We start from the raw sequence: 21617 nt of genomic DNA on the forward strand, positions 1-21617 counted from the left end.
GAAAAGCCAGCTCCTTTCACATACTGGAGAGTTAAGCTTAAAGATTGTGAATGGCTAAGAAAATTGCAATTTCAAAATACAAAAAATGTTACTAGTTCTTGATATATCCCCTCTCCAGTTTGCGGGAAACTTGTGGGAGTAGTTGGGAAGTTTCCTGCTAAGATTCTTCTGGAGGGACGAGCAGGGGATCGTGGCCCAGGTGCAAGTTTGTTTATATAATTGTGGTGGTGTCTGGATTTCAAATAATGAATTTTGTCCGATAATGATAATGGATGACATTTTATTTTATTTTTACTATTTTTGTTAATACTCACCTGAGGATATTTTTCCATTGATTTTTTTTTTTTTTTAGATAGAGTGGAAGGGAGCGAGGGAGAGAGAGAAACATTGATGTGAGAGAGACACATCGATTGGTTGCCTCCTGCATGACCTGGACCTGTGCTGGGGATCAAACCTGCAACCCAGGTATATGCCCTTGACTGGGTATCAAACCCACGATCCCTTGGTCTACAGGTTGATGCTCTAACTGCTGAGCCAAACTGGCCAGGGCATGAATGACATTTTAAAAATCCTACTGTGTGCCAAATGCGCTGCTAGATCTTACTAGTTCTCTGTTACCTCTAAACCCTGTAACCGTCCTGGCAGGTTGTTACGTGGCTTCTATATGACAGGTGAAGGAACCGAGGCCTGTGTTATCCAGCTGGTAAGTGATAAGGCCAGGATTCCAAAATGAATACCTGTGATTCCAGAGTCTAGAATCTCAGTGTGAAAGCTCTTGAGAGCATGAAGCTGGGTGGAGAGGGTTGGCCAAAGATAAAAGCCAGGATACTTGAGTATATAGACCAAAGACACGGCTGGCAGTGAGGAGGTAGAATGAAGGGATGGACGGTGGACAGGTTGATCTCCGAGGCAGATATGACTGTATTTGGCCATTTGCCCCCTCCCTGTGTGAGAGCTGGTATGTCTGGGCGTGAACCTTGGCCTGCACTTCAGTGAGTACACTCAGGTGGGGAGGAGTTGACTCTGAGATGCTAGTGGTCCACCACCTGGTAGACTGACTTTCCACTTTCCTTGGCCCATCAGAAGTTTTCTCAAAAGTCCTCTTGAAGTTCCTGAGCTTGCTAAGTGACCACCTTTCCTTCATTAGATTTTGCTTGAGCACCACGATATGCCAGAAAGTTTGCCAAGCACGGGATTATGTCAGTGGGTCCAGGAGTGGGTCCTGGGTGATACTAGAGGGGACAGTGTAGTTTGGGGGTAGAGGGTGTTCTGTACGAAGGAGGTGGCAGCTTGCTCTAGGCATGCACCATGTAATCAGCTACCTGTCTAAAGAGAGTGTTCAAAAGGGCACCTGGCTGCAGTTCAGCAGGGGCAGACAGGTGATCATGGCAATATACTTGGCAGCTGGAAGTAGGAAGCTAGGGGGCTGGTGTGTTAGGTTAAATTCAGTTAGGTTGAATGTAGCTAAGGAATTAGCTAGAAGGAAGGGCATAGCCATATTTTCCAGGGACCTTTGAGACTGGGAATTGTGGGTCACACCTGTGTCAGGCAGAGTGCCCCAGAGAAACAGAACCGATAGAAGGTTGTATACATATTGAAAGATATTTACTTTTCTTATTTTTTAATCCATAGGGCAAAGACATGTTTATTTGATTTATTTATTTACTTATTTATTTTTAGAGAGAAGGGGAGACAGAGAGGAAAAGGGAGAGGGAGAGAGAAACATCAATTGGTGCCTCCTGCAAGCACCCCAAGTGAGGACAGAACCTGCAACTTAGGTATGTGCCCTGACCGGGAATCGAACCTGCAATCTTTTGGTGTATAGGATGATGCTCCAGCCAACTGAGCCACATTGGCTAGGGCTAAAGAGATTTATTTTAAGGAATTAACTCATGTGATTATGTGGAGGCTGACAAGTCTGAAATTTGTAGGACAGTGTAACATGCGGAAACTCAGGCAGAATTTCTGTGTTATAGTCCTAATGCAGAATTCTTCTCCAGGAAAGCTCAGTTTTTGTTTTTAAGGCCTCCAACTAATTGGATAAGGCCTACCTTTGTCGGAGATCATCTGTTTACTTAAAATCAAGATTGTAAAAATTAATCACAGCTACAAAATTCCCTCATCATAATGTCTAGACTAGTGTTTGACCAAATAACGGCACCATAGCCTAGCCAAGTTGACACATAAAATTTAGCCATCATAGTACCCTTAGATTGCCGAGTCGAAAGCAGGAGTCAAGAAGTGCTTAGTGTAAGGCAGGAGTCAAGAAGTGCTGTTGAGATGAGACTCATTATGGATGTGGTGCCGCCAGACACCCTGTGGACTGGATTTGGAACCACACATGGACAGCAATGGTCTGATCAGGTTGTAGGGAGGGCTAGTGGGTGGCTTTTGTTTGCCAGCTGTGTCCCGCTTTCCCTAGAGAAGCCCTCTAGTCCTTTCCCATCTCAAGACTGCCCCAGATGTCAAAGATCTTTGCTAGTATTGCCAAGGAAAAACATTCTTCTGCTACTTGAGCTGGGTCATGCTGCTGCCAAGTTTTCAGGCTGGAGGATTTCCTGGGCTGGGAAGTATCCTGGATGGCATCTATACCAGGCCTGCTTGAATACTGGGAACATAGCAGATGGTGAAATCAGAGCTGAACATTAGAATCATCAAGGGAGCTTGTAAGCGTGCATATGCCTTGGCCCTACTGCCTGAGATTCTGCTTTCATTGCCCCAGGTTAGGGTACTATCATGATTTTTTCAAAGATTCCCCCAGTTGATTCTAATTCACAACTGGGCTTGAGACTCACTGGCCATCTTAGGTCACCTCTTCTGGAAGTAGACCCCAGGCCAAGCATTTACTATTTATTTTTTTAAGAACGTGTTCCGAACAGAAACCAGGAAAGGAGTGGGGAAGGTAAAGAAGCCAGGCCAGACTCACCCTGATCCCACAGGAAGTTCTAGAACACAAAGTATATTCCCAGAGTCTGTCTGGCCTACTTCCACTTTACTCAGTCATTGGCTTCAAGCCAGTCAGGGAGACAAAATCTCAGCCACTCCCTGCACTCTGTACAAGTGAGGTGGCTCCAGTGCCCGAGGTCAATCATCTGAAGGTCATAGAAGAGTGTAGTTAGCAGTAAAACCCTCAGACGCTAGGGGTTTAGGACACTGAGCTGCTAGAAAGAATTCGAGGGGGATTTTAATGGGGGCACTAACAGTTTTCATGCAGTAGGTAAGTGGTTGGTACTCCTATTGCTGGATCTGCCTCAGTTGCTAGTGGTCTGTGTGAAGACACGGCAAGCCCATTATATAAAGTTTCTGCTTCAAGGACTTAAAGACAGCTTTAATTGGTAATCATACTTAGTAAATGCCAAGAACTGTGGAGGTTCTGAGATTTCCCCCTACTTTCACACTAACAAGTTAGCCTGAGGGTTTCATGCATGCTGGCAAAAGCAGTGAGAGCCCTCTGTCAGAGACAACGGGCTTCATTACAGTAGGAGCAGTGGCTAGAGTATCAGCATTTTCTTGCAATGGTTTCCTGAGCCCAGATTCCCACAGAGCACTGTAAAAGGGGCTGATTGACAGCTGCACATTCAGTGAGTGGATTGCATTACAGAGAGGAACCCTGAGCTTGGAGAACCCGAGTCTTTTATAATGGGCAGTAAGCTAAACTTCCCTTTGCTCCAGAGGGACACTCGCTTTTTAAAACTGTTCACTGTACAGACATTCTTGAAAGGATAGTTTGGTACAAAGGCAGTCAATGCCTCTGCTTGCAAGACATGCAGAAACATGGTCCCTCTGGATAATTGTCTCCCAACAGCAGGTAGGGGCAGGGGGACCTTTGGTACCTGCTTTGTTCATTTCTGGTTCTGGCTGTCAGGCATTTTTTCAGAATATTCCCTCCCTAGTGCAGGGATACATTTTGTCTTTGTTTTTAACCTCTGCTAACTTCGATTTTCAGCAATGCTCATAAGCTTCCCCCCACTCCATTTGCCTTTGTTGTTATTCCAAATATTACCACTTCATGGCACAATGACAGGCAGCCTACACAACCTCTTTTAGTTTCCAAACCAGAAAACTAAATAAGCTATAGGGATCCTTCCAGATATAAAATTTGAAGCCTTAAACATATATATATGAGGTATTTGGGAGCATGGTAATTTTAGTAATAGTAATAAGGAAAAAGAATAATGCATTAAATACCCACAAGAACAACTTAGTTTCATGTAAAGTCATCATAATATTGTACAACGTATCTGTTATTCATGTTATGTACAAAGACCCTGAGATTCAGAGAAGTGACTTGTTTAGGATCATAGTTACCAAGAAACAACCCAAATCCATTTGAATCCAGAGTTCACTTCCTCCAATTACCACATCCTAATTCTGTATTGGGAGACTGTCCAATACAAGCTGGTGTCCCGGTGATGCTGCCTGAAGTCAGTGACTTCAGTAGGGTGGAAAACTGTTTGTATCCTCCTTTTTACGACAGGACATTTTGAAAGCCTAAATTTTACTGAAATTATATTGTATTATATTGAGGTGCTTTTATTCCAGTTCCTTTATTGAAGTCTACAAAAGGTGCCAGAGTTGTTTTAATTAAATTATTGAAAATAGTGTTTAACATCCTGCCCTATTGATATAAGCCCTGGGGTACTCTCCTTTCTACCACCACTGCCACCCATACTACATACACACATGTGTACACTAATAAAACACCAAACTTATTTTTCAGCCCAGATACACATTGTTCTCAAAGTCTATGTCCTTGGAATGACCTGCCTCAGAAAAGTTAGTTAACATGAATAAGTGCCGACAGTTGAAAGAGGACTTAAAAATGATGAAAATCTAGTTGGCACCCAACTTTGAAAGCATGAGAATCTCCTTCTTTTAACATCAGAAAATTGCAACACCACATGCTATCTGTACTTTTTTTGTATTTTATTGATTGAAAAAATACATGAATAAAACCAGTATGAATTCCATAAAGCTTTGAAATGAGTTTGTATTTTCTTCATCTCAACAGCATCTATATCTATCTGGAAAATAATCACTCATATATATGTGAGAAATGGATAACTTCTAGGGAGTCTGAGCCAACTGCTAAGGGCCTTAGGAGGCATACTAAGAATATTGAAATGTATTCTGTAGGCAAGATGGAGTCGAAAAGGCTTTGAAGCAAATAGGCAGACCTTGATTGTCTTTTCTGAAAGAAAAAGGTGGCAGCAGTGTGGAGAGCCAAATGATGTATGAAAAGATCAGAAGAGGAAGGTCACTTAGGAGATAGAAGATGATATCAGGAGCCTCGTTGATAGAGATACCTCTGACCCTAGCACAGGAGGATTTGGTGACCAGCTGAATGTGGGGCATGCCAGAGAGGGCATGGCCAAGAATATTTCTACACACACGCACACATACACACACACACACACGATTGATGTGTGGGCTACAACCAGATGATGTTCATTAAGCAACTGTACATATGGGTCTAAACTGAGGCAATATGAGCTAAAGCTTCAGATAGCAGGAGGCCATCTTCATAATGGCACAAATAAAGACCTAAGGAAAGCTTGGTTTTATTCTCGGTGCAAGGCCTTATTCTTTATTTATTTTTAATTCTCATCTGAGGACATGTTTTTATTGATTTTTAGAGAGAGAGGAAGGGAGAAGAGAGAGAAACATCTGTGTGAGAGAGACACCAATGTGAGAGAAACATTGATAGGTGGCCCCTCAAATGTGCCCCAATCGGGGATCGAACTCACAACCTAGGTATGTGCCCTGACCGGGAATCGAGCCCACAACCTTTTGGTGTACAGGATGACACTCCAACCAACTGAGCCACCCGGCAAGAGTTTATTCTTGATCCATGTGAGGAAGAGAACAAACTTACTCCTTGCCTGTACCCATCTTGACACTTGAAACAATTGAAATGTCTGGGGATTCTGCTGTTATTCCAGATAGAACTTCCCTCCAGGTCAGATGAGAGTTAAAAGGCTACAGGAGGGGTGATTTTAGTTTCAGTGTTTAGGCTGGCTTCTCTTAGAAGCAGAGACAAGGATTCTAGTAGATTATTTATAAATTTCAGGAAACACTGATGTAAATTGAGGAAGTAAAATAGAGAAAGAAAAACAACTAATAAAATAGAGTATTAAGTGAGCTCCCATAACAAGAGACTGGAGCTTAATTTCACAAGGACCTTGGAGGGATGTAAACCACATGCCCAAGGGGTGAGGCAGGGGATATTTATATTCCAACTCCCAAGAGTTATTGGTAGAGGGATACTCCTAGGGGTGTTAACTTCTGTGCACGTTCACCTGCCAGAAGCTTAGGTAGAGAGGCCTTTTGTGTTGTTGTTTTTTTTTAAAAAAAATATATATATTTATAGGTATATATGTGTATATATATGTGTGTGTATATTGTATATATGTATATATATGTATTGTGTGTATATGTGTATGTGTGTGTGTATATGTATATGTGTGTATATATGTGTATGTGTGTATATATGTATATATATGTATGTGTGTGTGTATATGTGTGTGTGTGTGTATATATGTATGTGTGTATATATATTACATATATATACACACACACGTTCCTCAGGCAACAGTAGGTGGATACTGGCAGTTGGAAGTCATCCAGAACCCCCAAAAAGGTCTGAAGGATGTGAAAGGGCTCTGACTGTGTCTACTACCCCGAGTCCTGAGGGAAAAGAACATATACACAGGTGGCAGGACGGGACCTCTAAGAACTTAACTAGTAAAATCAACAGCGAACATAGAAACGATGCAATCTTAACTGAACATAGAAAAGATGCAGTCTTAAGGGAAAATGTCACTGTAGCCCAACTTATTGAACCAATGCGTTCAAAGGAATCTGGAATAGCCACCGGGGAACTCCAACCTGGAAGAGGTGTAAGGTGTGCTAGAGCTGCGTTGCTCTGGGCACTGAGTGCTCTTTTTGTAGTGCCTTTTGTAATGTCAGTCGTTTAGATCAGGGGAGGGTGAACTTTCTGTAAAGGGCCCTGTAATATTTTAGACTTTGTGGACTATATCTTTGTCACAACTATTCAGCCTTTATTACTGTACAAGATGGGCATGGCTGTGTCCCAGTGAAACTTTCCTTATGGATATACACTTGAATTTCATACAATTTTGATTTGGAGTGAAATATTAATCTTTGGTTATTTTTCAATCATTTAAAACTGTAAAAACGATTTTTAACTTGTAGGTCATACAAGAACAAGTGGTGGATCAGATTTGGCGCATGGCCCATCGTTTGTTGACTCCCACAAAAAGTGATATGATACTTTGAGTTTTGCCTTAAACTCAGTCTTCAAAATTACAAGTATTCCTGTCTCTTCCTCTCTTTCACTCCCCTCCGCCATTCACACAATCCCCAAGGACTATCTCGAGTGTTTATGTTAGCTCTATTATTTATCTTCATTATTATTGAGTTGTTTCTTAACTCCTAACTCATCTTCCTCTGCTGGTTTGTCCTCAAACCGTTTGTCCTGTTCTCCTATTTCAGAGTTATTTTTGAAAAAAAATAAATAAATTATACGATTATGCTTACAAACCTTTCTTGAAAACATCACTCAAGCCTTTTACAGTTATTGTAGCTGGTCCCGAGGCAGGATCTTTTGTCCACATGCACAGTGTTATTTATTAGATACACGTAGATGCTATTATGCTGAAGGAAATTCAAGTTTATATAAGAGTTTCTTGAGTCCTGGTGGCTTTTTATTATCTGTTTTCATAATCAATGGCTTACTGAAAGTATAATTTACGATGCTTGAAATCTTTTGATGTTATAAAAAAGATTTCATCTTTGAAATCTATATATCAACCAAATCAAAACTTTTTATAAAAACCCTCTTTTGGTTTCAAAACTTTTAATAAAAACCCTCTTTTGACTGAGAGAACTTCCTCAGTCACTAGAATTTCATGGCCACGGATCCTGGGGCCAAAGGCATATGTTTTTGTATAATAATTTGGGTTTTGGGGGGTGGTCCATGGAGGCATTAGGTGGGGAAGGAGGCAATGATAGCTCAAGTGCCTTTGCTTAACAGGAACTGAGTTCATTCTTAGTAGCACAATTCAAATAATTTTTAATGTCTACAGTACTTATAAATTCCAATAAGCAAGTCAGAAAAAATATTTAGTGATAATGTTATAGTGATAATTTTATAGTTATTCCATGACAAGTTGTTCTTCTATTTTATCATATATATATATATATATATATATATATATATGATGATGAAACTGGTTTCTATCCCAGTGAAGCCACTATCTAAGTCAGTCTCAGACTACATGGGCAATACTTTGGACTGAGACTCAAATAGATTTGGGTTCAAATGCTGAACAAACACTGACCAACCCTTCGATCTTGGATGCTTTGTATCTTTGAACCTCAAGTCCTTCGCCAAAAATAATTTGACAAAGGAATGAAATACTTAAAAAGATTATGTTTTAAATGAGAACAGTTTGATCTTTTGAAGATGAACACATGGTATTTTCACTACTTAAGAGTGCCATATTTTACTAACAATAATGGAATCTACCCTCTTAGAAGGTAACAACCGGCATTTTTCAATGCGCTCTTTTCCCTTTCATCACATTTGTGCAATTTAAAAATATTCCTATTCAGAGAGGAGGACAGTGGTTTTCACCCTGGCTGGCTATCAGAATCACCAAGGACTTTGAAAAGACATGGCCGCACACCAGACACACAGAACCACGGAACCACTCCTGGGTGAAACTCAGACGTCTGGATAATCCTCTTCAGAAGCTCCACAGGGGACTCTGATATCCAGGCAGGGCTGAGAACCCCTAGAGTAGATTCCATCTTGTGTAGAATTCAGATTTGAAAATTCATTTCTTTTGCTGACATTATCCACAACATATAAATAATGGAACTAGCTAAGAAAATATTTTTCCCACAAGCACTAGGTCATTTTTCTTAGTTTCACACACAGCGCTGTGAGGTAGAGTTGCAGGAAGTCCCAGGCGGTAGATGGGAAGTGTGTTGATTCTTCTGGGCAGCCTGGGGGTAGACTGAGCTGCTGGCAGGACCAGGGGCAAGGCCGCTCATCCACAGCTGTGATGTGAAGCCGAGGATAAGAGTCAGCATCAGCTCTCACATTAGTAATCAGAGATGCCACTTTTCCCAGCACCCTTTTGTGCAAGGCACTGTGTTAAGTATCTCTAATGTCCTAGTGATCTCTAATTTTCACAGCTAGTGCTGGAAGGTCATTTTTCTACTTCCAATAGCCAGGAGAAAGAACCAAAGCTCAGTAGAGTAAAACAACTTGCTCAGCATCACAGAACTTACAAGGGACTTATGTAGGACTCAGGCATCCATGTGTTATCTGACTTTAAAGCCAAATTATCCCAGAGTCATGCATCCCCGGCTGCCCGAGACGGTCCTGACTTACTCCTCCTGCCTTGTGTTTTTTTTACTTGTTTGTAGTTAATCCTCACCCGAGTAAACTTTTCCATTGATTTTTTTTAGATAGAGAGGAAGGGGGGCAGGGGAGGGAAGAAAGGAGAGAGAAAGAGAAACATCAGTGTGAGAGAGGCACATCAATTGGTTGTCTCCTGCATGACCCTGACCCAAACTGGGGATCGAACCTGAAACCCAGGTATGTGCCCTTGACCAGGAATCAAACCTGTGACCCTTTGGTCCATGGGCTGATGCTTTGACCACTGAGCCAAACTGGCCAGGGCCTGCTTGTGATCAATTTATGTATTTATTTATTATTTTTTTATTCCTCACCCGAGGATACTTTTCTATTTATCATCAGATAGAGTGGGAGGGAGGGAGAGAGAGAGAGAGACAGAGAGAAATACTGATGTGATAGAGCCACACTGACTGGTTGCCTCCCGCACAACCCAACCAGAGCCAGGGACGAACCACAACCAAGGTAGGTGCCCTTGACCAGAATCAAACCCATGACTCCATTGGTCTGCGGGCTGATGCTCTAACCACTGATCAAAACCGACCAGAGCACCTGCCTTGTGATTTTTAATAGCACTCTCTTTCATTCTCAGAAGTCCTGGGCTAGAAAATAAATTAGATGATCGTCCTACTGATATTATAATAAAAGTGCTATAAAAAAGCAGGCTTTAAGCCATATACAGGCAGTATCATTGGGTCTAGGCAGGATCAGGGAAAGGGACAGGCTACAATGTCCTCTTAGGTGGGCCAGAGGTGGCTGGTTGATATAACAATAATGGATTTAGGAAGAATGGAAATCTGTAAGTTGATTGAAGAGCAAACAGTAAATTGGAGAGACGGTGTTTTGCGTGGGCAGATGGCATGTGCAATAGAAAAATTCCATGGGCACAAGGTGGACAGAGGGATGTGGTATCGGCAGCAAGTAAAGCAAAAGAACACCTAGCTGGTTCTCCCACTTTAGTTACAATTATGTTAAAAGATAATTTTCAAGAAAAGATAAGGTAAATTCATGATTGTTATTGTAGGAGAGGAAAAATAATTTCCCCTTACCCTCCTAGTTTCTCCAGCTGGGCCCTGCAAACTAGACTGACAAAAGATACATTAACAAGAGAAAAACAAGCAGATGTTTATTAACACACGTAGTGCCCTTACATGTGAGACGCAACTCAGTGATGAGTAACTCAAAGGAGTGGTTAGAACTTTGGCTTATGTAGCATTTTAGCAAAGAACAGTAAGTTTGTAGAGAAGTGACAAAACAAAAGGCAAAGAATTTTAGGCTTCCAAGGAGGCTAAACTGTGGGAAGGTAACATAACAACCTTTACTGCTTTTAGGCAGAGAGGTCATCTCACATCTACTTTTTCTCAGTTACCTTCAGCTCGAAAATATTACTGATGCCAACCAGAGAGCCATATTTTAGAGTGGCATACTCTGAACCTCTTCATTATACAGATATAAAAATGAACATTTGTTTAACTCATAAGGGAATCAGGCACAGGTCATAACAACCTGTGCACAGGAAAAGTCAAAAAAGCTCAGATGTATATAGAGCAAGGCAATGCTGAATTGAACCTGCGAATAGATGCAATTATTTCCCCGTAGGTTGGCCGGAAAGGCAGTTGAACCTCTATAAAACAGGACAGAATTTGCACGTCTATCAGTTACCTACAATTTACAGAGCTCAAAGGCAAAGGACAGGGCTAGAACCTGCTAACTTGGAGGAATGTCTTATACACAATGCATAGATTACCACTGAAACGCACATTCTTTTCTACATCAGACACCTAGTAGGAGGATGATAATGTGGAGGCCTTTGAATTGAGTTCATCAAAGCAAGGATATACCACGGGTTGCAGTTGGGGAACCGTGTATAATAAAGACAGGATAATTTAGGATTGATGAGGCAGAGGTTGGGGAGAGCACCTGAAGTAGAGGCCAAAGCCAGGCGTCTGGTGTTGGGGGTCAGGCAGCAGACCTGTGGGCTGCCAGGTTTGTCCTGTTCCCGGTGGTAGTGTCGGGTCACAGGCTAAGGAAGCCTCTTGCCAGCCTCACAATAAAGATATCATCTCTTTGACATCAAGGAAGCTCTATCTCCCAGTTTCCTGGGAGGAGGTGGGCTTAACTTCAGATGTCACCTGAGTCCAAGTTGAAACACCATGTATAATAAGAAAACATGTATGATGAATTAGCAATATTATCTTGAAAACGTGAATATAATGGGTTGTGTCCACTGAACTAGAGAAAAGAGTAAGATACCTTTTTGTGTTTGCAATCCTGGTCCCTCAGCAAGCCACCTGTGTTGTGCGTGACATTCTGATTTAATGGCTATTCAATAACGGCATTTTCTTTCTCTTCTATCTTGGTGGAGAGGTTTGCTGAGTTGGGAGATTTTGTTTTTAATTGTATTTTCCCAACAGTAGACACAAGTGTAAGATCAAACTGAAGGGACTGAGTGTATCACATCACTGAAGGCGTTGCAGGTTCTGTTCAGAGCCCCAGATGGGGAGCTCTGTTGAGGATGAGGAACCCACACTAGACTGTGGGAGTAACACACTGCCCTGGAAAAGGCCCTCTCAGCCCCACCCACCCTAAGACTGCTGCCTCCATCCAACCCGGCTCAGACACCTCCCAGGGTCTCCTGAGGAGAGATGGTCCAGTGCTGTCTAGGCCTCTGGCTGGCCTTGTGGCTACACTTTGTCAGACTGAAAGCTTCCCTAGAGATGCAGTCTGTTCCCTGGGAGTCCAGCTTCACAGACAGGTGGCTAACTGGCAATTCTGAACATTGGGCACTTAGCAAATGGTGAGATTCAATCACACGAAGAAGGCCAAATTCAGTACATCATGCTTATTATTGTGATGTCTGCATCTTAGTTGCTTTAGTTGCTTAATTGCTGTGGGCCAATGTGGTAAGAACTGAAACCATTTTACTTCCACATCAGCCTGGATTCTGAGAACAATCCCATCCTGTCTACATTAACATGATCTTGCTATTCCACTGTCTTTGTTGGCATACTTTACTTTTCAGAAGTCTCCTGCCCAGGCAAATAGTTTGGTTGTTAATTATAAGAGATCCTTGGAAGATAGAATAATGTCTCCCCAAAGATGTCCATGTCTTCATCCCTGACACCTGTATCCTGATTATAACCAGTTAGCTTACCTTTTTTCCCCAAGATAAAATGTTACCTTACATGGCAAAAGGGACTTTGCAGATGTGACTACAGGAAGAGTCTTGCGATGGGGAGATTGTCTGGATTATCTGGGTGCCCAGAGTAATTACAAGGATCCTCATAAGAGGAAGGCAGGGGAGTCCGAGTCCGATTCAGAGAATGTGATGAGATGGCGAGGGAAGCAGAAGTCAGAGTGATGTGAGGAAGAGACCAGGAACACGGGCATCTCTAGAAGCTGGAAAATGTAAGGAAATAACTTCTCCCTTCAGAAGACATGCAGCCCTGTTGACACTTTGATTTTGGGACGTCTGACTTCCAGCGCTGTACAATAACTTTGTGTTGTTTACAGTTACTAAGTTTGCAGTGATTCGCTATAGTAACAATAGGAAACTAATACAGACCCACTGACTCTTCAATGGAAAGCATCAACAGAGAAAGTTTGCACCCAACTTCACTATGTGCTACATGCTCAAGTTTACTGGAAGGGGTTCCAGACACTGGCTCTGGACTCACACTGCCTGGGTTTGAATGACAGTGTCTACATTTTACTGATGTGGCTTTGAACAATTTATTTGACCTCTTTGGACCTCGGTTTCTTCTTCTGTAACACAGTGTGATAATAAAAGCTCCCTTTAGATTGAGTCGTTGTGGGAATTTTAAAAAATGAATTAACACATGTTCCAAGCTGAAAAAGAGTAAGCCTTCAGTAAGCACTGGAAGAAAAGGATCAGACTGAAGGGATGTGGCCTGGTTGGGGTGGGCGAGGAGGTAGTTGACCACTTCAGAGCAGGTGGTCTCTGCTGAGGTGGTAACATTAGTTTCGAGTTCATGATATAAAGAAACTAGTCATGCTGAGATCTGAGGGTAGAGTGGTCCCAGTAGAGGAAACAGCAAGAGCAAAGTCCTAAGGTGTGAATAACCTTGGGGGGTGGGTCTGTCTGGGGTATGGTTAGCAAGGGACTGGTGTCAGATGCTGTCAGAGAGGAAGGTTGGCAGGGACCAACTCTTGTAAAGCTTGAGGAGTTTGGGTTCAGTTCTGAGTGTGAAGGAAGCACCTTCAAGGGTTCTGAATGGGAAGTGTCGTGATCTGATTCGTGCTTTTGTAAAATCGCCCTGGCTGCTGTGTGGAGGGAACTAAGGTGGAATCAAGGAGACCAGGCCACCCCTCTCACAAGCTCTCGAATCGGCCTTGCCTGGCAGAGACATCATGAACACATGTGAAGGATTATATTTCAAGATATGTGTGGATGCTGCTACGCTGAAGAAAACAATGTTTCAAAATCTTTACTACATTTTAAGTGGCTTATCACTTATTTTTCTCGATCAATGGGAGACTGTACAACTATTGTTATGTGAGATTGCTCATTTTTTTTACATTAAAAAAGACATTCTTATTTATAACTATATACCAACTAGATTCTTTCATGTAAAAGCTCTTGTTTTAATTAATCCTCTCAGCCAGAGCTGTTCTCTGGCTGTGGACCCTGCATATTAATTTTACATGAGAAGCTTTGGTAACATGAGTGACAGTGGGGATGGGTAAGTGGAGATGAGGAAGATGGGGATACTGACACCAGGGTCTTTTCAAAACAAGAATGAGGTTAATTATACATTTTTTTTTAATCCTTACCCAAGGACATTCTTCCATTTATCTTCAGATAGAGTGGGAGAGAAGGAGGAAAAGAGAGAGAGAGAAACATTGATGTGAGAGAAACACATGGATTTGTTGCCTCCCGCATGACCCCGACCAGGGCTGGGGATGACCTGCAAGTGAGGTACGTGCCCTTGACCGGAATCAAACCCGAGACTCTTTGGTCCGTGGGCCGATGCTCCAACCGCTGAGACAAACTGGCCAGCGCTATTTCTACATTCTTGATACATCAATTAAAATAATTAAAAAACACCTCTTGTTCTTTGTTAGTTTCCAATTGAAAAATGCAAGCAAAGCCTGGAAAAAGATCACACTTAATAACTATATTTTAAGATATCACAATCTGGACCTCAGTTGTGTCGTTTAATAAAAAGGAAATAGAAGTCAGTCTCCCAGATAAGAGGCCATGTGGTGGTAGAGACTCGACTCTGGCTTCAGATCCATTTGGGTCAAACTGTTGCCAGAGGGAAGAGGGGCCAGAATCCTCCAAGACTTGTGGGCAGGAGGTTCTTGGGGCACAATTAGAATGCACATATTCAGAATGGATGCGAAGGAATGGATGGTTTTTATTGGCGTGGAGTTACACCTCTGGGCCTGGGGTCCCACGTCCCTCCGTCCAGTGCTGAAAGGGGAGCAGCTGACGTTCAGCAAGGCCGGGGATAAAGCCAGAGTCCAGGGTTTCATCTCCATTTGCAGCGGGTTCCGATTAGCACGAGTCTAGATTCAGTCCATCAGTCTATTGTGGGGTCCCACGTGGTCGTGGGCCACATGGTGGGGGCAGGGCATAGGAGCCCTGAAAGCTGTCCAGCATGGGCAGCAAGAGAGAGAAAGAGAACACGCAAGAGCAGTGGCCATGCCCATCCTGGCCACTGCCTCGCTCCCAGGGGTAACAGACAGGGAGGCACCTCCCATGTCACTCAGACCTCATTGGGCATGTGTCTAAGATGCCTTTGTCCAGACCCTTCTGGGACATGGGGAATAGACCTGAGTGTTTAACTATAGCTTTCTGACAAAAGCTGTGTAAATGGCATGTCTATATTATTCAGTCTTTCCTTCACTCCTTTTTGTTAATTAATAACCAGGTTATTGCAATGCTATCAAAACCCCAGATACACCCTGGATAACTGTGTGATCATGAGCAAGTCCTGTCCTATCCCTGATCCTGAATTACCTTTAAATGGGGAAAATTTTATTTGCAATGTAAATGTGAGGGTTCTTGGAAGTAAAGATAAAAAAAATATATTAATTTCTCATCCTACCTTGGAATTCCCTAAATTGCTCACATCTATTTAGTTTTAACAGAACTCTTAGAAAGAACTAGAACATGTATTTATTTCAGTCCCATTATTTTACAGATGTGGAAACACAAGATCACATGAATTGCCAAAGAGACACGTCATAAACTATTTGTATACCTGGGAGTGGACCTTAATATTCTAGTCTCCTAACCTAGTGGAGGGGAGCAGATTTTGCCACCCCAAAATACGTCTCTATGAGATATTGGTTGTTTTAGGCTGCTTTATTTTAACAAGCAGCAGACATGGTAGAAGCTATGAAAACCCACTAGAAACTACCCTTCGTAACAGGACATTTCTGTTTGTAAAGGAAATCTCCACATGTAAGGGCGCGTCCCTCACCGTTCAAGGCCTGCCTTCACTATCCCTGGAGGGTAATTTTCCCTCCACACTAACACTATTAATGTGTTTTGGTGGGGATATGTGGAGCTCACAGCTTCGTAGGAGACCTAGACCTCAACTCAATTACCAGTTTTATGAGTCTAGGACATGAGCTACAAGAGAACTTCTCCTACATGAAATGTAAGGATATAATGAAAAAATATTCATTGTCCCCGAGGACCACCTGGAAAGCTTCATCAAATCCGTTTTACTGAAAAGAGACATTCTCTTCTAATGTATTCCACTCCAACTAACAATTTGGTAATTCAACAAGTATTTACACAGCAACAAGTATGCCAGGTAGAATTTGAGTTGATCTGAAAAGTCAAAGAATTACAATCAAAGGGTGAGGGAGAGCCTGGCTGGTGTGGCTTAGTGTTGACCCATGCACCAAGAGGTTGCCGGTTTGATTCCCAGTCAGGGCACGTGCCCAGGTTGTGGGCCAGATCCCCAGTGTGGGGCACGCAGGAGGTGGTCAATCAATGTTCTCTCTCACCAATGTTTCTCTCTCTCTCTCCCTCTCTGTAAAATCAATAAAGAAAAAAATTTAAATAATAAAGGAGAAAGAAAATGTAGAAGAGGAGAGTTATAACAAGTAGTTGACAAGAGAAACATTACGAGATGTTGTAAATTAAATCACAGCAGCCAGAGAGTGAGAGAAAGGGACAGAAATAGTTAACCAGTCAATAACTGTGGGCCAACAAAAGACTGCTTATGGTCCTGATGTTATGTTGGAGTTTGACTCAACCTCCAGGGGTCTCTTAGCAGACTAGACGTCACCGAATTCTGCATATGCATGAACTTTCAGACTTGCCTGTGAGCAATCAAAAGTGGTAAATATTTCTTCCTTACTGACTGCAGCTGTCATAGAACTGGCCCCACTTCGCCTTTTCCAGCTCCTCCTCCTCTGTAGCCAGTGTAAATGCTTTCCAGATAACTTACGATCTTTCTTCCCCCAAACATAACGTATAAAAGAGCCATCAGCTCAGGATGTCGGGCATGCTGTCTTCTCCATCTGGCACTGCTGCTGCTGGTGGTTCATGCTTTACCCCTGGACCTGGTCCTTATCTGGCTAGCAGGTGGCTCAATAAAACCTTTCTTTCAGAAAAGCTTTAATCGTGAAAGGTTTTTTTTTTTTTTTTTTTTTTTAACATAGTGCTTATGTCTCTAAAAGAAATGCAAACAAACACTGAAGCACCTTCTCTTACATAACAACAAACTGGGCAACCTCCAAATAGCCAGGGATGAATGAGGTTTCTCCCCACCCAGAGAAGTAAATGTAGGTATCACAGTCAATCAAACTTTTTCCTTTCTGAGTAATTTCTTACCATCTGGCTCGAAGATGTAGCTTTAATACTTTCCTCCCATTTTTGGCCTTTCCTGTCATCGACATCTACTCCTCTTTTTCCAAGGGTCTTCTTCTTCTTCTTTTTTTTTTAATCCACTAATCTTGTATTTTGGACTACAAAAACATTTTGTTGGAAGAGTAGATGGTTCCAAGTTTTATGACATTCGTGGTTCTACAAAATGCATATGTACACAACCCATGCTAATTAATATTACCCTTTTTATTTTACTGGGGCTAAGTAACAGATCCTGGAGTGACAAATCAAATAGTGTCATGATAGACTAATTCTTCTGGAACCTGGAACTTCCAGAATCCTTCATATTATTGTTTACCCTGCTCATATAAATGTAGGTATCACAGGGAATTTCTTGAAATTAGAAGAGAAGGAGGGACATAGAACTAAAGATCAGAAGTCCCACTTCAAATTGCATTTCAACACTTGATAAAAAGTATCACTAAATTAGATCCAGCCCTGGCTGGTGTGGCTCAGCGGTTAGAGCCTTGGCCCGAGGACCAATGGGTCATGGGTCCAATTCCAGTCAAGGGCACGTACCTCAGTTGCATTTACCCCTGGCCCTGTTTGGGGTAGTGCAGGAGGCAGCCAGCCACTCGATGTATCCCTTTCACGTTGATGTTTCTCTCTCTTCCTCTCTTTTCCTACCACTCTATCTGAACAAAAGTGGAAAAACGTCCTCGGGTGAGGATAAAAAAAAAAAAAATTAGATCTAACAGCAGAGAAACAGAGCATAGGCTACTGAGGCCTGCGGCAAACATTTCTGGGACAGGGCAAGCGTTTGGAAGCTCCAGCTCCACTCTGACTCCATCCTGTACCCTGAGAGCGCACCCACACTGGAGGCATCCTGAATTCTGCCCTGAGTGGGCAAGTTCATGGCCCATGGAAAGCTCAAGTTTGGGTCCCAGGTCAAGGGCTCTGGTTATTGTGATCCAAAGGTGGGTCTAGTGCTGAAAACCCACTTAGTGTTTAGGAAAGTGCTAACCACTGCGCAACACCAGCTGGCCTAAAGTTGCATTTTATTCAACCCAATAGTCCTCTGTAAAATTAATATTTGTTAATGAGTAATACACATTTATTAAGTCTTAAAAATGCTATAAAACCATTCGGATTTGCCAATCTCTGTCAGTAAGTTCAGAGCCACTAGAAGCCTATGTCCCACATATTAAATAACACTGAAATCAGAGCTTTAATTAGTTTATAAGTCCACCTCCTCTCACCCCCCAAAACAGAACATGCTTCTAGAGAAAAACAATTTTTTTAAAGATATTTAAAAATGCAACTTTAAGTTATTAACATGAATAAATCTTTTTATTTATTAAAATTTTTTAATTGATTTTATAGAGAGAGGAAAGGTGAGAGAGAGAGATAGAAATATCGATGAGAGAGAAAATCAATTGGCCACCTCCTGCATGCCCCACACTGGGGATCTGGCCCACAACCTGGGCATGTGCCCTGACAGGAATTGAACCGGGACCTCTTGGTGCATGGATGGATACTCAACAACTGAGCTACATCACCGGGTGAATGCATCTTTTTATTACGTATTTTCTTTTTAGTCAATGAATATCAAAAGATAGCTGCTACCATCATGTGGTATAGTCTATAATTATTACATATATATATTTTTTAATTCTAGAAAAAAGTTAAGAAAACCTCTTTAGTTACTATTTAAAGGACCTTTTTTTTAAGTTTTACTTTATGTTTTAAATTTGATTTATTTATTTATTTTTGTTACAGATGTTTCTCCTTTTCTTCCCCACTAATTACCCCCTCCCCCTCGCTCCCCGCCCTGTTCCCAGCTTTATTGTCCATGTCCATTGTTCATGCATACATGCATATAAGTTCTGTGGTTTATCTCTCCCCACCACCCCTCTTTGGGGATTGTCAGTCTGTACTCCACTTCCACGTCTCTGGGACTACCCCATTCTTTAGACTGTTATGTTCATTATATTCCACAAATAAGTGAGATCATATGATACTTGTGTTTCTCTGTTTGGCTTGTTTCACTTAGGATAATATTTTCCAGTTCCCTCATGTTGTCTCAAAGGATAAGAGATATTTCTTTCTTACAGCTGTATAGTACTCCATTGTGTATATGTACCACAGCTTTTTTATCCATTCATCTACTGATGGACACTTGGGCTATTTCCAGATCTTAGCTATTGTAAATAGTGCTGCTATGAACATGGGGGTACATATATTCTTTCTGATTGGTGTTTCAGGCCTCTTAGGATATATTCCTAGAAGTGGGATCACTGGGTCCAATGGAAGTTCAATTTTTAATTTTTTGAGGTAACACCATATTGTTTTCCACAGTGGCTATACCAGTCTGCATTCCCACCAGCAGTGTACTAGAGTCCCCTTTTCCCCACACCCTCGCCAACACTTGTTATTTGATGATTTGTTGATGGCGGCTATTCTGACAGATGTGAGGTGATACCTCATTGTTGTTTTAATTTGCATGACTCTGATGATTAGTGATGTTGAACATTTCTTCATATGTCTCTTAGCCATATGTATGTCCTGTGTGGAGAGGTGTCTATTTAGTTATTCTGCCCATTTTTTAATTGGGTTGTCTTCCTTTTGTTGAGTTGTATGAGCACTCTATATATATTGGAAATTAACCCCTTATCTGATATATCATTGGCAGTTATGCTCTCCCATACAGTGGGTAGCCTTTCCATTTTGATGATTGTATCTTTTGCTGTGCAGAAGCTTTTTAGTTTGATGTAGTCCCATGTGTTCATTTTCTCCTTTGTTTCTGTTGCCTTTGGTGATATATCAGTGAAAGTTTTGCTGTGTATAATGTCTGAGATTTGGTTGCCTACAGTTTCTTCTAGATTTTTATGGATTCATGAGTCACATTTAAGTCTTTTATCCATTTTGAGTTTATTCTTGTGTATGGTGTAAGTTGATGGTCTAGTTTCATTTTTTTTGCATGTAGCAGTTCAATTTTCCCAACACCATTTATTAAAGAGGCTGTCTTTACTCCACTGTATGCTCTTTCCACCTTTGTCAAATATTAATTGAGCATATTGCCTTGGGTCCATTTCTGGGTTCTCTGTTCTGTTCCACTGGTCTACATGCCTGTTCTTGTGCCAGTACCAGGCTGTTTTGATTACAGTGGCTTTGTTGTATAACCTGAAATCTGATAATATAATCCTTCCTACTTTGTTCTACTTTTTCAAGATTGCTGTGGCTATTTTAAGGTCTTTTTTAGTTCCATATAAACTTTTGAAGTACTTGTTCTAATTCTGTGAAGTATGACATTGGTATTTTGATGGGGATTGCATTGAATCTATAGATTGCTTTGGTAGTATGGAAATTTTACTGATGTTAATTCTTCCAATCCATGAACAAGTTATGTGCTTCTACTTTTTTATATCTTCCTCTATTTCTTTTTTCAGTGACCTGTAGTTTTCTGTGAATAGGTCCTTTATTTCTTTGCTTAAGTTTATTCCTAGGTAACTTAATTTCTTTGCCACAATGGTAAATAAGACTGTTTTCTTAGTTTCTCTTTCTGTGAGTTCATCATTGGTGTATAAGAATGCCATCGCTTTTTTGACATTAATTTTGTATCCTGCTACTTTGCCAAATTCATTTATTAAGTCGAGTAAATTTTTGATGGAGTCTTTGGGGTTTTCTACGTATAGAATTATGTCATCTGTGAATAATGACAGTTTCACTTCCTCCTTTCCAATTTGTATCCCTTTTATTTTTTCTTTCTGTCTGATTGCTGTGGCTAAGACTTTCAGTACTATGTTAAATAAGAGTGGCGAAAGTGGGCATCCCTGTCTTGTTCCTGTTCTTAAAAAAATTGCTTTTAGTGTGTATGATGTTGAGTATGATGTTGGCTATAGGTCTTTCATATATGGCCTTTATTATGTCAAGATATGATCCCTCTATTCCCAGATTGCTCAGCGTTTTTATTAGAAATGGATGCTGGATTTTGTTGAAGGCTTTTCGGCATCTATTGATATGATCATGTGGTTTTTATTCTTTATTTCATTTATGTGGTATATCACATTTATTGATTTGCGAATATTGTACTAGCTTTGCATCCCTGGGATGAATCCCAGTTTGTCATGGTGAATAATTTTTTTTGATGTATTGCTAGATTCAATTTGCTAGTATTTTGTTCAGGATTTTAGCATCTATGTTCATCAGGGATATTGGCCTGTAGTTTTCTTTCTCTGTAATGTCTTTTTTTGGTTTTGGAATTAGAATTATGCTGGCCTCATTAAACGAGTTTGGAAGTCTTCCTTCTTCTTGAATTTTTTAAAATAGTTTGTGGATAATGGGTGTTAGTTCTTT

This window comes from Molossus molossus, unplaced genomic scaffold, assembly GCF_014108415.1.
Source record: "Molossus molossus isolate mMolMol1 unplaced genomic scaffold, mMolMol1.p scaffold_m16_p_7, whole genome shotgun sequence".
Lineage (NCBI taxonomy): Eukaryota > Metazoa > Chordata > Mammalia > Chiroptera > Molossidae > Molossus > Molossus molossus.